This window comes from Notamacropus eugenii, chromosome X (genome assembly GCF_028372415.1).
Source record: "Notamacropus eugenii isolate mMacEug1 chromosome X, mMacEug1.pri_v2, whole genome shotgun sequence".
NCBI lineage: Eukaryota > Metazoa > Chordata > Mammalia > Diprotodontia > Macropodidae > Notamacropus > Notamacropus eugenii.
The window spans coordinates 93,971,199-93,987,840 of record NC_092879.1 but is presented as its reverse complement, the minus strand read 5'-3'; positions in this window follow the sequence as shown (position 1 = coordinate 93,987,840).

Sequence of the window (16,642 nt, the reverse complement as noted above, 5' to 3'; positions counted from 1 at the left end):
GGAGACAGAGTCAGGAGAATCCTACCTCAGCCCAGGATGAACAGCCACTCTCCCACCCTTCCCATGAGATCACTTTTTGCCGTTCATACCAGCATCTCATCAGCTTACTGACATCATGGATTGGAGGCTCAGACCGCCTTTCTTGCTACCCATACCTGGAGTTAGACTCAGTTAATACTCCCATAGAATCTTAAAATAGCAAGTTCCAATAGCCAGGTTTAAAATATGATTATAGTTTCACTTTGACTAAGGAACATCTTTTGAGGCAAGTCTTAAGTGACTTACATGCCTTTCTATACATGTTCTAGTTCCTGATTAAATGGCAATCATAAAATCAAATTTACCATTAACCCCTTAACTTTTCCATCAATGCCAAATTTTACCTGAGGTTACCGTCCTCTAGGAAACTTCGACTAAAATTCTTTTCTCCAAACTAAAGATGTCTCTGATTTAGTCTCAATAATTAAATTCAATTGTTTTAATACTAATTGCTTTTACATCACTTTGTAACATGTCCAATTTTTCTCCCCATCTCTCCCCTTCCCCACTCCCTAATACTTTGCATTCTGATTACCCCCTTCCCTCAATGTACCCTCCCTTCTATTACACCTCACCCTTCCCTGATCCCCATCTTCTCTCTTTTCTTGTAGGGCAAGATAAATTTCTATATCCCATTACCTGTGCTTCTTATTTCCTGGTTATATGTAACAATAATTTTCAATATTCATTTCTAATACTTTGAATTCCAACTTCTCTCCCTCCCTCCCCCCCTACCCATCCCCACTGAGAAGGCAAGCAATTCAATACAGACTAAATATGTGTTGTTTTGCAAAAGACTTCCATAATAATCATGCTGTGTAATACTAAATATATTGCCCTCTATCTCACTCTATCCCCTCTTAACTTTTTATTCCCTCATTTGACCTTGTCCCTTCCCAAAAGTGTTTATTTCTAGTTACTCCCTCCACCCATTTGCCCTCACCCCACTTGTCACCTCCTCCCCTACTTTCCTGTAGTGTAAGAAAGATTGTCATACCTAATTTAGTGAGCATGTTATTCCCTCCTTAACCCATATGTGAAGAGAGTGAGCTTCACTTTTCCCCTCTCCCCTTCAACCTTTTTTCCTCCATTGAATAAGATTTTTCTTATCTCTTTTATGAGTTATGGCCTGCCCCATTCCCTTTCTCCCTTTCTCCTTCCAGTATTTTCTTCCCTCACACATTAATTTTTATTTTTTTATGGATATCATCTCTTCTGATTCAACTCAACCTCTACTCTCTGTCTATATATATGTGTGTGTGTGTGTGTGTGTGTGTGTGTGTGTGTGTGTGTGTGTATACAATCCCTCCACCTACCCAAATACTGAGAAAAGTCTCAAGAGTTACAAATATTATCTTTCCATGTAGGAATGTAAACAGTTCAGCTTCAGAAAGTCTTTTACGATTTCTCTTTCCCCTTTACCTTTTCATGCTTCTCTTGATTTTTGTGTTAGAAAGTCAAATTTTCTCTTCAGTTCTGGTCTTTTCACCATGAATGCTTGAAAATCCTCTATATCATTGAATGACCATTTATTTCCTTTAAGTATTTTACTCAGTTTTGCTGGGTAGGTGATCTTGGTGTTAATCCCAGTTCCTTTGACTTCTGGAATATCATATTCCAAGCCCTTCAATCCCTTAATGTTAAAGCTGCCAGATCCTGTGTTATCCTGATTGTATTTCCACAATACTCAAATTGTTTCTTTCTAGCTGCTTGCAGGATTTTCTCCTTCACCTGGGACCTCTGAAATTTGGCCACAATATTCCTAAGAGTTTCTCTGTTTGGGTCTCTTTCAGGAGGTGATTGGTGGATTCTTTCAATATTTATTTTGCCCTCTGGTTCTAGAAGATAAGAACAGTTTTCCTTGATAATTTCATGGAAGATAATGTCTAGGCTCCTTTTTTGATTATTGCTTTCAGGTAGTCCCATAATTTTTAAATCATCTCTCCTGGATCTATTTTCCAGGTCAGTTGTCTTTCCAATGAGATGTTTCATATTATCTTCTATTTTTTGAAACTTTTGGTTTTGTTTTTTAACTTCCTGGTTGATCTCATAGTCATTAGCTTCCCTGAACTTGATTGTCTCTTTTAAAGAACTATTTTGTTCAGTGAGCTTTTGAACCTTGTCCTCCATTTGGGCAATTCTGCTTTTTAAAGCCTCCTTCTCCTCATTGGCTTTTTGGACCTCTTTTTCCAATTGAGTTAGCCTCTTTCTAAAGATGTTATTTTCCTCAGCATTTTTTTGATTCTCCTTTAGCAAGCTGCTAACTCGCTTTTTAAGCTCTTCTATTGCCTGAGTGCAGTTTAAGTTCTCTTTGGAGCCCCTGGAGGCAGGGGCCTTGAATTCCTCTGACAGTGTGCCTTGTTCTTCCTCATCCAAAAGGATAGGAGGAGACACCTGCTCACCAAGAAAGTAATCTTCTATGGTCTTATTTTTTTCCCCTTTTTTGGATATTTTCCCAGCCAGTTACTTGACTTATGAATCCTTTGTCAAGAGGAGGATCCTATTGTCCCTCCTCTCCCCAGTACCATGTTCAAGGCTTAGTTTTGACTGATCTAAACCTCAGCCCTCAATGACTGTCCCGCCCCCACCCAAAGACCAATTCCAAGGGCTTTGGGTGGGGGCGGGGCTGTCATTGAGGGCTGAGGTTTAGATCAGTTTCTCCCTACCACCAGAGGCTTTAAGCTGAGCTGCCTGGACACAGACCCAGGTTGCTTCCTGGCCACCGCAGCTGCCTGCAACCTGCTGCTGCTGATGCTGCCTGGGGCTATTGCTGGAGGAACCCCGTTCCCCTCTCGTCCAGCTGGGAAAGCCCTCCCACACTGACCTTTGAAGCTTTCTCTGTCGCTTGTGGGTTGAGGGATCTTGGACCCTACCTGCTGGGAACTCCACCCTGGAGGTCTGTTCAGGTCCTGTTCCTCCCAGTGCTGTGTGGCCAGGGCTGGGCTCTACTCTGCTCAGTGTCCCATGAGACAGGCCTTTCCTGTTGGCCTTCCAGGTTACTTTTGGCTGGAAACCTCTTTCACTCTGCTGTTCTGTGGCTTCTGCTGCTCTAGAATTTGTTGAGAGTCATTTTTACAGGTATTTTGTGGGCTGTGGGGGAAGCACAAGAGTATATGCATCTTTCTACTCTGTCATCTTGGCTCCGCCCCACCTCAAGCTATATTTTAAAGTGGCAATCATCGAAACTACCTGGGTACCAAGAAATAGAGTGGTGGATCAATGGAATAGATTAGGTACAGTAGTAAATGACCATGGTAATCTAGTATTTGATAAGTCCAAAGCTTTGGGGTCAAGAACTCAGTATTTGAGAAAAACTGCTGGGAAAACTGGAAAACAGTATGGCAGAAACTAGGTATAGAACAGCATCTTAAACTGTAGACTGAGATAAGGTCCAAGTGGGTACAAGATTTAGATATAAAGGGTGATATCATAAGCAAATTAAAGGAGCAAGGAATAGTTTGCCTCTTGGATCTATAGAGAAAGGAAAATTTATCACTAAACAAGAGATAGGAAGCATTACAAGATATAAAATGGATAATTTTGATTATATTAAATTTAAAAGTTTTTACACAAACAAAACCAATGCAGCCAAGATTAGAAGGAAAGCAAAAAACTGAGAAGTAGCTTTATAGCAAGTGTCTCTGATAAATACCTAGTTTCTCAAACATATACAGAACTGAATTAAATCCATAAGAATATAAGTCATTCCCCAATTGATAAATGGTCAAAGGATATGAACAGGCAGTTTTCAGATGAAGAAATCAAAGCTATCTATAGTCATATGAAAAAATGCTCTGAATCACTACTGATTAGAGAAATGCAAATCTGAGGTACCTCACACTATCAGATTGGCTAATATGACAGAAAAGAAAAATGCTAAATGTTGGAGCAGATGTGGGAAAAGTGGAAAACTAATGCTTATGGAGTTGTGAACTGATCCAACCATTTCAGAGAGCAATTTGGAACTATGTCCAAAGGGCTATAAAACTATGCATGCCCTTTCACCTAGAAATAACCATTGCTAGATCTGCATCCTAAAAAGATTTTTTTAAAAGGAAAAGGATCTAGATGTATAAAATATTTATATCAGTTCTTTTTGTGGTGACGAAAAACTGGAAATAAAGGGGATGCCCATCCATTAGGGAATGGCTGAGCAAGTTATGGTATATGAATGTAATGGAATATTATTGTGCTGTAAGAAATGATGAACACGAAGACTTCAGAGAGGCCTGAGTGAAAGGAGCAGAACCAGGAAAACTTTGTACACAGCAACAACCACAGTGTGTGAGGAATTTTTCTGGCAGACTTAGCCCTTCACAGCAATGCAAGGACCTAAAAAACTCCCAATGGACTCTTGAGGCAAAATGCCTTCCATATCAAGAGAAAGAACTGTGGAATTGGAACACAGATTGAAGCAGACCATATTCTCTTGTGTTATGTTTTGTTTTGTTTTATGGTTTCTCTAATTCATTTTAATTCTTCTATGCAACATGACTAAGGTGAACATGTCAAATAAATAAAATGAAGCAATAGGACCACATTCCTATTAAAGTCCTCTCCAGCTATGAATATATGATACTAAGTCTTTTTAAATCTCTCTGGGACTCACTGTCCTCATTGTCAAATTCAAGTGTCTCCACATTCTCAGATGAAGTCTCTGTATCTCTTAATATTTCTCTCAGAACTTTGTTTTTGAGCATATCTCATTCTCCTTTTCTCATTGTTATTTATGTGTTCGCTTTGGGGTTTTTTTTGCTTTAGATTGCAAGTTCCCTGAGAGTAGGACATGTGTCCCTTTCATCTTGGAGTGGGAAATGACTGTCACAGTGCTTGGCACATAGAAGGTATATAATAAAGTTCTAATGAATTATTAAAAAAAAAACAAATGACAAGTAGGATGGTTTAAAAAAAGCCTGGAAAGATGAACTGATGCAAAGTGAATCGAGCAGAACCAGGTGAACATTGTACGTAGTAACAGCAGTATTGTACAATGATCAACTGTGAATGACTAAGCTATTCTCAGCGTTATAATGATCCAAGACAATTACAAAGGACTCATGATGAAAAATGCTATCTACCTCCAGAGGAAAAACTGATAGAGTCTGAATACAGATCAAAACATACTATTTTTCACTTTTTTTGTCTTTTTTTTTTTGATCTGTTTCTTCTTTCACAACATGAGTATTATGGAAATATATTTTACATGATTGCACATATATAACCTATATCAAATTGATTACCATCTTCAGGGGGGAGGAAGTGAAAGATGGGGGGAGAAAATTTGGAACTCAAATGTTTTAAAAATGGATGTTAAAAATTGTCTTCACATGTAATTTGGAAAAAATAAAATACTATTTTTAAAAAAGTGATCTCAAATATAAAAAAAAAAAAATCACACAAAAACCACCAAGCCTATGAGGAAAATGTTGTTGGTGCTCAATACTCCAAAACTTTATCAGTGCCACATAAAAAAGAGATAAGAATAAAAAGATAAAAACAGTAGCCATTTTATACTTATTAAATGGCTAAGAATTACATAAATACCATAATAAATAGTGGCAGCAACCCTGGCCTTGGACTGCCTGTGCCCCAGGTCCACTGGCTAGCTTTACAGGGTTTCATACAAGTTGAGCAGGGGCAGGCTAAAACTGCGAGTCTGGGAGAAGGTGAGGGGGGAAAGAGGACATGGCAGATGGGACGGAGGGATACGAAAGGGGGTTTGATGTGCAGACCAACCCTTCCCTGCTCACATCTCATACTGCACTAGAAAAATGTACAAGATATGTAGCACTTTACCTTGGTCAACCCTTGAAGTTTGCTTGTGGAATGGATGTTAGAAGGGTTGTAGATTGTGACTTATTGTGAAGTGAGGCAGTTTTCTGCATTAAAACTATTTCTTGGGGAAGAAATCAGACAGAAGCAAACTTGCAACTTGAAAATTAGGCTCAAAATATTCCCTAATACATTAAATGCATTGGAACAAATTTGAGTTTTCAAGTAGGTGCTATAGCAGAACTGATTGTGCTAGGAAGACGAATTAGAATCTTCAGCCTAAAAAGTAGACAAGAATAAGCTAAAACAAATAGGCCTCGGCCCATGCGGAGAGCCCATGGCGCCCAGTAGATCAGAGGGAGGAGAATATTAACATAACTCTATACAAACAAATGCTTAGCTAAGTAGACTTTATAACAGTGTCAGTGATAAAAATACACAATTTGTATTGTATCACAACTTTGCTTTTAACTCTTGCTCTGACTGGAAGGTTAAATTATTTTATAAATAACAATTTGTCAGTGCATGTGCTATTTATTGAATTAAAAAGAAGATTTTGATTTAAAAGAAATAAAGTACAGGTAAGCAGACCATGTGATACATAGATGTATATATACATATACACACTTGTAAATACACACATATATGTGTCTAAGAAAACTTAATTTACCTCTGTGGAACCTTGTACCACTTATTCTTTTCCTAATTCAGTGACTGAAAGCAATTCTAAAACTTCCACATTTGACTCAAAGATCCTTCTCTCCTCCCACTAGCTTTATATTATTGATTATACATGGCTCCCAGATTATTTTGTTGTGAACTCTGCCTGTCTCTCGGCTTTAAATATCATTGTAACATAGCTCCAGTTAAATGTCATGAGGACACTTGTCTTGGAATACGAGGCTTAATGAAGGGTAAAATATCACTTTAGAAACACATGATGGTTTCAAGGCTATTAAATCGGGTAAACTCAGGCTGAAATTGGAGAACAGCTAGTTGAAAGGACATTTTCTATACAAAAACAAGGACAATCCATCTTGCTCCCTCTTTTCATTTGTACGGCATCTCCTGGGAATCAGAGTAGCACAGTTGTACAGTCTTACTGGAACAATGGCGTATGTTGATACCCAACTCCATTTATCTGATTTCAGATTGAGAAGTGTCTTGTAATTTCATCAGTTTCAACATGTGTCATTTGCAATGCTTTGCGTCTTGACTGAGGATCCCTTTTGCCTCTTCCTCTCTGGTTAGGAAACTGTTTAATGGAGGAAAATAGCATTAGCCTGCAAAACAAATGACTCCTCCAAAAGGTTGAAGGACCACCATTTTTGTTCAGTTTTAAAGAATGAGAAGGTAGCATTCTAATATGTTGCAAAGATAGAAATCCTAAATTGTTTTCCTCTCCATCCCACTCCTGCAAAGATCTACAGAAAGTTGATTTGAGTGCTTAAAGCTCATTAAAGCACATCAGATTGCACTTGTTCAGGTTATAAATTACTCTCTCTAGTGTTCAGGGAGATTTAACTCCTTGAGAGCTCTGATGGCTGAAATAATGCATTACCATAGTCATTTCCAAATCAACCTAATGGCCTGAAAGCATTATCCAGAAGCCTCAGAGGGGTAAAGCCATGGGAAAGCTCTGTCTGGCTTCATCATGACCCCACTCTTTGAAATCCTTTGCAAAAATGTGAGTCAAGGGAGCTTTTTGAGTGATACAAACATTTTTTTTATGGTAGCATGCTTCAGATACAGTATTACACTGAAAATCCTCAAATTATGCATTTGTCCAATGCTCAGAATGGATTTTATTCCAAAGGTCACATGTTCATAATGGATTTATATGCCCAGACCCATTAATGACACATATGTGTGTGTGTATATGCATGTATTCAATAAAGGAAATGATGCAAACCTAAAACTTTCTCCAAAACTATATTCTACAGACTCTCAGTTAACAGGAACCTCTAAGACCATCCAGTCTAACATGAACTTAACCAAGAATCACTTCCACAACAATCCATCTACCTCAGAGAATGGAGGCCTTTATAGGCAGGGATTACTTCATTTTATTTTTATCCCTAGCACCAAGCACAGTGCCTGGAGCATAGTAGGCGCTTAATCAATAAATGTCAAACATCTTCAACAAGAAAAATCCTCTAAGGGACTTTGGATTCTTCTGAGGCAGCATTGTCAGATATGCTGCCTGCTTGTCAATGAGGCCCACAACACTCCCACCTTCTTCTAACAAGAGGAGAATATAATTGAAAATATTGAGCAAAAACCCAAAACAACACAAATAGTGTTAAATTATGGTTTTCCAAGTCAATAAATGGCCCACTGGGATCCATTTCTCTTTAAGTTTGTCACCACTGCTCTAAGGCACTGTGCCTTTGTCAGGTGATCAGTGGTATACATGTATAATAGTTAAACTTAAAACAGAGGGTGATATCTACCATTCAATACTCTCATTAGTGCTATATGTATGTATATATGTATATATGTATATATATAAAGCTTTATTAGCTATTTAAACAATACCGCATAAAGGAGCTTATTTCACTTACACCTCCGAAAACTACAAAATATATTAGAATAAGAATCTTCAAACTTACCAAGTAGATTTGATACCTTATAACTTAACCACTATCAGGATAGTGTCTTGTTTGTCTACTATCCACCTACAAGTTAACTCCAGATACTTTTACATATTCTATCCCACCCATTCCAATTTGTACTCAGCTGTAATTTACAATGCAAATGTTTATTAGCTCTTAAAGACTCTCCTGTGCTGCTCAGTGGGAGCACTAAGTGCTCTCAAGAAGCTCTTAGTATATTTATTTAGGGTTCACACCACGGGTGCTTAACAAAGCAGATTAAAGACAGCTTTCCAAATTAGGCAACATATAAAACAAGATAAATGGAAAATAAAAGCTCCCTCCCCTCCCCATCTCCACCCCCAAAGTCACAGAATCTTAGAGCTAAAAGGGACCTGAGGGGCTACTTAGTCCAACAAAAACTTGAAAATACATACCCAACAAAATTTAATGAAACTTTTCCTCATCCAGCTCTCACATGAGTAGGTGGTCTACTCCACTTTTGGACAACACCAATATTTTAGATCCCCCCCAACCTCCTTCATCCTCATCCTCACCCTCACCCCCCATACATTCAGCTGAAATCTACCTTTTTATAATTTGCAAGGGCCCAAGGAACAGATATCAGGCACTTGATAGGAGCTAATTAATTACTGCATTTGGGTACTGATATTGGCTTGAAATTTTGTGGTAGCTAAAGCAAAAAAGAAAGCTCAATGAGGGAGGCAAATCTTATCGCCTAAAAAAGTAAGCATACAAAGGATCAGAGATTTGGAGTTGGAAGGTATCTAGTTAGGAGCCAATCACTTTATTTTTTAAAAAATTCCTTTTTGTTATTACAAATTTGACAAACATCAAAAGGGGCATTTCCCCAAGCAAAGGAGAACAGAAAAAGAGGACTACATATGAAACTATGAATCTATTCTCCATATACAGCTTGATGGGTTTTTTAAAATTTATTTCATATTTAACATCACAATTCCAGTACTTCTGGTTGTCTGTGCATCTTTCTCTGCTTCCTTCTCTGTTCGTTAATACTTTTTTCATTCTTTTCTTCCTTTTTTAGTTATCACCATCACTAGCCTCAAGGTGTCTCCATCAACTCCCTCCTCCCCAAAAAAGCTTTTCCCTGCAACAAATAAGTCAAGCAAAATAAATTCACAAATTAGCTGTGTCTGCAAACGCATGTCTCCAGTATCTCTAGCTCATTACCCTCCTGCTAAGAGGTATCATCATCGCCATCATCACCATCATAGTCATCATGGCCATCGTCATCGTCATCCGTCTTCTAGAGTCCTAGCTGATCATTTCGTTAATAAAAGTTAAATTTAGGCAGGTGCTTTTCTTTGCATTGTTGTTGTTACTGTATACATTGTTCTCCTGGTTCTTTTCATGTCACTTTGCATCAATTCATTCAGGTTCTTCCAGATTTTTCTGAATCTGTCCCTCTCATCATTTCCTATAATACTGTCTCATTATATTTACATATATTATTTGTTCAGACATTTCCCAATTGATGGGCACCTACTTTGTTTCCAGCTCTTTGCTACAATAAAAAGTGCTACTTTAAATAGCTTTATACCTGTGTCCTTTCCCTCTGTCTTATCTCATTGGGAACATAGGCCCATTAACAATATTGCTAGACCAAAAGTTAGCCACAATTTAGTGACTTGGCTATAGTCCCAAAGTGCCTCCAAGAATACCTTCCCTTTCATTTTATAGGTGAGGAAACTGAAGGCCAAGGACTTGCCCAAGATCACATAGTTTGCAAATGGCAGAGGTAGAATCTCTAGGTCCTCTTATTCAATAACCAAATGACAAACATTTTAAGTACTTATTGTGTACCTGGCATTGTACTCAGTGCTGGTGACACAAATACAAAAATAGAGCAATCTCTGACCTCAAAGAACTTACATTCAGTGAGCAGAGCATGAAGATACTCTATGTGTTTGTGTATGTGTGTTTGTGTATGTGTAACTCATATGTAACTCATAGGCTCCAGAGCTATTTTGTAACCTAGTATATCCCTTAAGAATTTCAGGAGATCTTAAGTGGGCTGGGGCGGGGGAAAGTGTCAGACTTCCTGATGCTATAGCTCATGAGCCCCCACCACTGTGTCCCCTGGTTGATTATTGATCAATATGAATTAACCACCTATAAGAAAGGATTATTCACTAAAATGAAAAAAAAAATAGTTGGTACAAAACATTCTTTCAAAACTCTGTGACATACTCTTCTACCACCTACATACAGAGTCTGGGCAAAGTGAGCCTAAACTTAGAAAACATGTGTGGCCAGAGGGTAACTCACAGATTTTGGTTTCTGGAAGTCTTTTTCTCTCCTTAATGGGGTTCTCATGAAGTTCTCCTTAGGCATGGTGTAGCTTTTCTTCTGGGGCCCATGAAGAGTCTTGAAGCGACTTTTTCTAAGTGTCTCTGATTTATCTTCAACTCCCAATCTAGCCACTGCCACCAATCACTGATGTTGCAGGGACACAGCCAGGATGCTGATGAAAAAATAAAAATTCTCGAGCCTTCTGTGGGTCACAAGGCCCATCTCTTGTCAAAGATGAGGAAAAGCCAAAGAATTCGATTTTCTCCACCACCCCACAAGCACCAACAGACAACACTTTCTCAGGTGTCTGGCTAGGAGGGCTTCTACCACTAAGCTTCCAGACACTCAAATGTGAACACGTTCCACAAGTTTTAACAAAATCTCTTCAACCCATCTTATTAGGCTTCTTGTACAACATCATTGCACTTCTCCCAATGGCCTTTGATGACTTGCTAGATCACCATCCACGTCCCATCCCCCCCTGCACCTTATATATGTACCTCTTTCTGCCCCTTCTTATCTTACATTATAGCTCTTCCTCTCCTTCTCCCCCGCCCCAGAACTCACTCACTCTGTCTCTGTGTCTCTCTGTCTCTGTGTCTCTCTGTCTCTCTCTCTCTCCCTCCCTCCTCCCCTCTCATCAGTGTCTATAGGTTCACTTATAAACTCTATGCAGAGGAATCCTAGGTCTAAAATGCAGTCCTGGTTTTTCTCCTGAACTCTACTTCTGTTGGATGTTTTCAACTAGATATCCTATAGGTAGCCCAAACTAAGCATGTCTAAAATAGAACTTCTGATCCTTACCCCTAAATCTTCTCTTTCTCCTAATCTCTTTATTTCTGTTAACAGCACTACCATTCTTTCAGATTCCCAGGTGGGAAACCACAAAGTCTCTCCTCTTTAGTTTGTCTCTAGGATTGAATACCTCTCTCTGGCCTCCTTGTTGTCTCTTACTCTTGTGTCTCTGGGTCTTGGTAAGGCTGTTCCCTCATGCCTGGAATACGTACTGTCCTCCAAACTCCTCTGAAGTACCACCTCTGATAGGAAGCTTTTCAGATCGTGGCTAATAACTGTAGACATTCACTGCTATTCTATCTTATCTCCCCTGTTCTTTTCACTCTAGACTCTTTCTCTTTGTGACTTCACCAGCTCTCATCGGTTGCATGGTCATCTCTATGAAAATGACTCCCAGCTCTCTAAGTCCAGTTCAACTCTTAACTGAGCACTAGTTCCATATCTCCAACTGCCTCTTGGATATTTCCAATGGCAAGACCCACAGACATTTCCAATGCAAAACGTTTAAAACAGAACTCATCAGCTTTTCCTCCAAACCTCCCTTCTTCCCAACTTTCCTTTTTCTGTCAAAGGTAGCACCATTCTTCCATTTTTCTTGGCTTGTAATTTTGACATTATCCTTCACACCTTACTGTCCCTTATCCTACAAGTCCAATCAGTTGTCAAATCTTGTTTGTGCCTTCATATCATCTCTTGCATCCATACCCTTCTCTCTACCCAAACAGCTACCAGGGGTGGAAAGAAGAATTTATTATCAATTCAGTAATCACTGAACAAGCTTCCTGAAAAACACCATAAAGCCTACACTGTCTTTATGATCACAAATTCTATACTCCTGGCTTATTCGTGTATAGCAAATATATAAAATGGGCCCAAATATAGTGAAAATATGAGAGCATTTGATGTCCACATGATTCTCCATTTAAAACAAGTCACCAACATCACCATGTCAAGAATAATTCAAATAAAACACAACATATTTCAGGGATACAATTTAAGCCTTTATGGTTTTGTGTAGCCTTAAATATGTTTTCATCTCTCTTAAATATGGCTTCCAAATTAAATAGGCAGTTGAACCAGAATATCTTATTGATCAATTGAAGTATAAAAAAACACCAAGCTATAAGTTTTCACTGGAAAAAAAAACATTCAATAGTTCCTTCATCTCATAGAATTTTTCTCCATACCACAAATAAAAACCTCAGACTATCTTTCAGAATTCAACCAATAAACCATATTAGAAGTACACATTATATCACAGACCTGAATATTAATAACATTGATTCAGAAAACCTCAAAAACAACATTTTTAATAGATACTGCCATCCCCAAATACTCATAATCTCCCAGCTCCCAGGAACAAAAATCTTTCAAAGTATAGAGATGACTGAAGAGATCCTCAGAGACTGAGGAAATCACATAGGACCAGGATTCGGTATGTATCATCCTCGTATCTCTGTGGTCCACCCTTGGAATATACCAAAGATGTTTTCAGTGAGCCTATGGAGGGTGAACCTACATCCTAATACTTGTTATTCAACCAGAAAAAAACAGATCTTTTACCTACCTGGGCCATAGAACATTAAAAATAATGAAACAATAGCAGAATGGCGACTTATCCCTGGACCATTTTTGTCTGGACCCCATCGAAGAAATGAAAACTACAAATGACAATGATAATTTAAATAATTAATTTCCCATGTATTATTTCATTTGAGCCTTGTAACACATGAGAGAAAGTGCTATAGGTATTATATTTGCTCTTGTTCTTTTTATGCTTATATGTTTTTTACAGATAGGGATATTGACTTAGAGGAAAAAAGGGACTTGCCCCTGATCACCCAGCTATCAAACATCAGAAGTAAAATCTGAATCTAAATCCTCCTGACTCCAAGTCCAGCACTATTCACTGCACCAGAATAATTCACCAATTATCTCATTGCTCTGTTATTGGCCTATGTTGAGTCATTAGCCAAAAAGTAGCTAATATCAACCCAAGTCCATCAAGAAGCTATAAAATGTACCATCCATGATCTGAAGACTTCATCATTTCAGAAATGCATTTACTCAGCTTTGGTAGCATACCAAGCATTCTGGGTGCTCCCATCAGCCATGGCTGAAGAAAGCTCCACACAAAGTATGGTCCTGAATGAGCTAGACTGGGCTAGGATGGGATAACAAGAACATAGTGATTTGGTGAATCTGAATCATGCCAGTCTGACCACTTGAACATGTTCTGCTCAGGGAAAAATCTGTCCTCTACTCTGCTTCCCAATCATTACCCCTGCCTCCCTTCTCGTCAGCTGAATATGAAGAGGAAAAATTCAAAGCATTAAAATCTCAAAGTTGGAAGAACATGTCCTCTTACTGCCTGTGTGACCTTAGGCAAATCACTAACCCTCTCTGGACCTCAGTTTCCTCTTTTGTAAAATGAGGGATTGAATTAAATGGCTTGTAAGCTCCCTTCCAGCCCTGGATCCATATTCCTACACATTCCTGTACAAAAATCTGTCTACCATGGGTAAATAGGACATCTTAGGTCAGAAGTCTATTTTAGAGCCCATCTCATCCAAAATCCCCAATTTGTCAGATGAGAAAACTGAGGACCAGACAGAGGAAATGCCTTGCCTGCCACTACATGGCTAGTAAATGAAAATAACAGGATCCAAGTGTTCTGACTGCATGGCCACATGGCCTCTCATTCTAGCTGGCCATTGCAATGTTAGCAAAAACAAGCCGAATTCTTCTCAAACTATTCTGGCAACTTGAATGAATGAAGAAAGCATTTATTGAGCTCTATATACCAAGTGCCAGGGTACAAACAGGAAAAGTGGGACAATTTCTGCTCTTAAAGAGATCTCATTAGGGAGAAAGCCCATAAAAGAAAGCATTGCTGCAGGGCAGAAGGTAAGGCCTCAAGGCTCTAAGGGAGTGACTGCAGTAGGTGGATGGCAAGACCCAGGTGTCCTTATGTACCCTACATAAGGTGACAGTCACAGGGGGACTGAATGACATAGACAGAGGGCAGAAGGCAAGGCCTACATGAACTCTGGATACAGTAGTGGGACCAGGGTAAGGTCAGATGGGTCTCTATCTCATAGCATTGTGGAACAAATATTTATAGAGCAGATATTCAAATTCTGCCAGGAAAATGTTTTCCAACAAGAAAAAAGTGTGGCCAAATGGTAGTGGAAGGACTGCTGGATTTAGAGTCTGATTAGATCAAGCCTTGAGTTGATTACTTACCCTCACTGACCTTAGGCAAGTCATTTCCCCTTACTGAGACTCCATTTAGATGATTCAATTCAATAGACATTTCTTAAGCATCTTCTGTGAACTAGGTACTGTGAGAAAAAGCCAGCCCCTGCCTTCAAGGACCTTTGAATCAATGAGGAAAGTCAATACACAAGAGGAAATTGAAAAGAAGAAGGGGTGGGGGGGCTGGTACAGGGACATCATGTTCTAAGGAATCAAAACCAAGCAGAGTCACTGATGTAAAATGGAGACTTGTAAGTCACTTGTAAGGAAGGTGGTGTGTGTTCATCCTTCACTGCCAAAGAAGACCATGCCATCAGAGAGATGATGGCATGACTTGCATTTGACTTTGAGTGAGGGAGGGTTGTGCAGGTCACCAGCCTCACTTCTCCTCCGGAGCCATCTGAATCCAGTGACCAGATATTCATCAGGATGACTAGAGATGACCCAGGATGAGGCAATTGGGATTAAGTGACTTGCCCAAGATCACACAGCTAGTGAGTGTCAAGTGTCTGAGGTGAGATTTGAACTCAGGTCCTCCTGACTCTTGCACTGGTGCTCTATCCACAGCACCACTTAGCTGCCCCAACAAAGAAGGTGGTAAGCCCTCCATAAAGGAAGACTTTGGGAAGAGTTTAGTGCTCCACCCTCCAGTCCTCCAATCAGAGAGCAGAAGCAACTGATGGAGTGAAGAAGGTGATGGGATTTCACATTATTAGTTTATCCTGGAGTCATAACCACTGATGGACAATGGAGAGATGACCTCTAAGGTCCCTCCCATCTCTAAATCGATGATCCTACTGACCATTATACCAACAGGCATCTGACTCAGGGTTAAGGTGACATAGTGGAAAGATAGAGTATCAATTCTTCTGGCTAAGTGATCCTAGTCAAGTCACTTTGCCTCTGTAAGGTCTATTTCCTGCTCTTTAATGTAAAGGGATCGTTAAACTATTATTTTAAAAAATGAAAAAAGTTAGAGAGCTTCACTAGGATATATCTAACAGCCCTGCTGGCTCTGCCACTCTGTGTTTAAAGGACTTATTATTTTTCTTCAAAATGGAACTGGATTAGCTAGAAAATATAAATGTCTTCAACATTCTGATAGCAGTCTGTACCATACTGCTTTAGTAACGCTCTTCAACTATGAGGGGAAAAAATGCATGTCTTTCCCCCACCTTGATGCTCTTTCTGGTCCTTTTAATCATTCATTACTCTCTCATACATAGCATCATAAAAATGAGAAATGACCTTTGGTTAAGAAAATTTGCAAAGGAGAACATCATAATGTGGACCAGCTGCAGCCATGACTTTTATGAATGGTTTGTTGAAAATAACATTAAATGGCCGAATCAGTTCACAGATTAGCTCTGCAGTGTTGGAGTCGATGTGGATAATTCATTCTTCTTCCTTATCTGTGCCAAAAAGAATGGGGCACATAGCATGATTTCTAGCCCTGTTGAAGTATTTTCTTGGAAGGAAACTATCATCTTGTCAACAAATGTTTATTGAGCACCAATTCAGTGCATGTCCTGCAGCATGTGGCCTGGGTCTAAGGGCCTTGAATACTGAGAGGTAGCAGACAAATTCACCATCCTTCTAAAACTGGCTGCCTCTGTCTAGCTGGGGAGAGGGGACACGCACAAAATCAAATAGCAGGCCAGTGTCTCAGAGCAAAGCTACATTAACAGAGCTGGGGGAAAATATTTGTCTTCTAGGAGACTTATATAAAAGCTACTTTTGATGGATCAGGAGCTGAAAGGCTATGATCAAAACCTTCCACAAGATAGAAAGGGTTTCTATTTTAGGAGGAATGCCTCTAGACATTTCCGATTGAAACTCAAAATGAATTG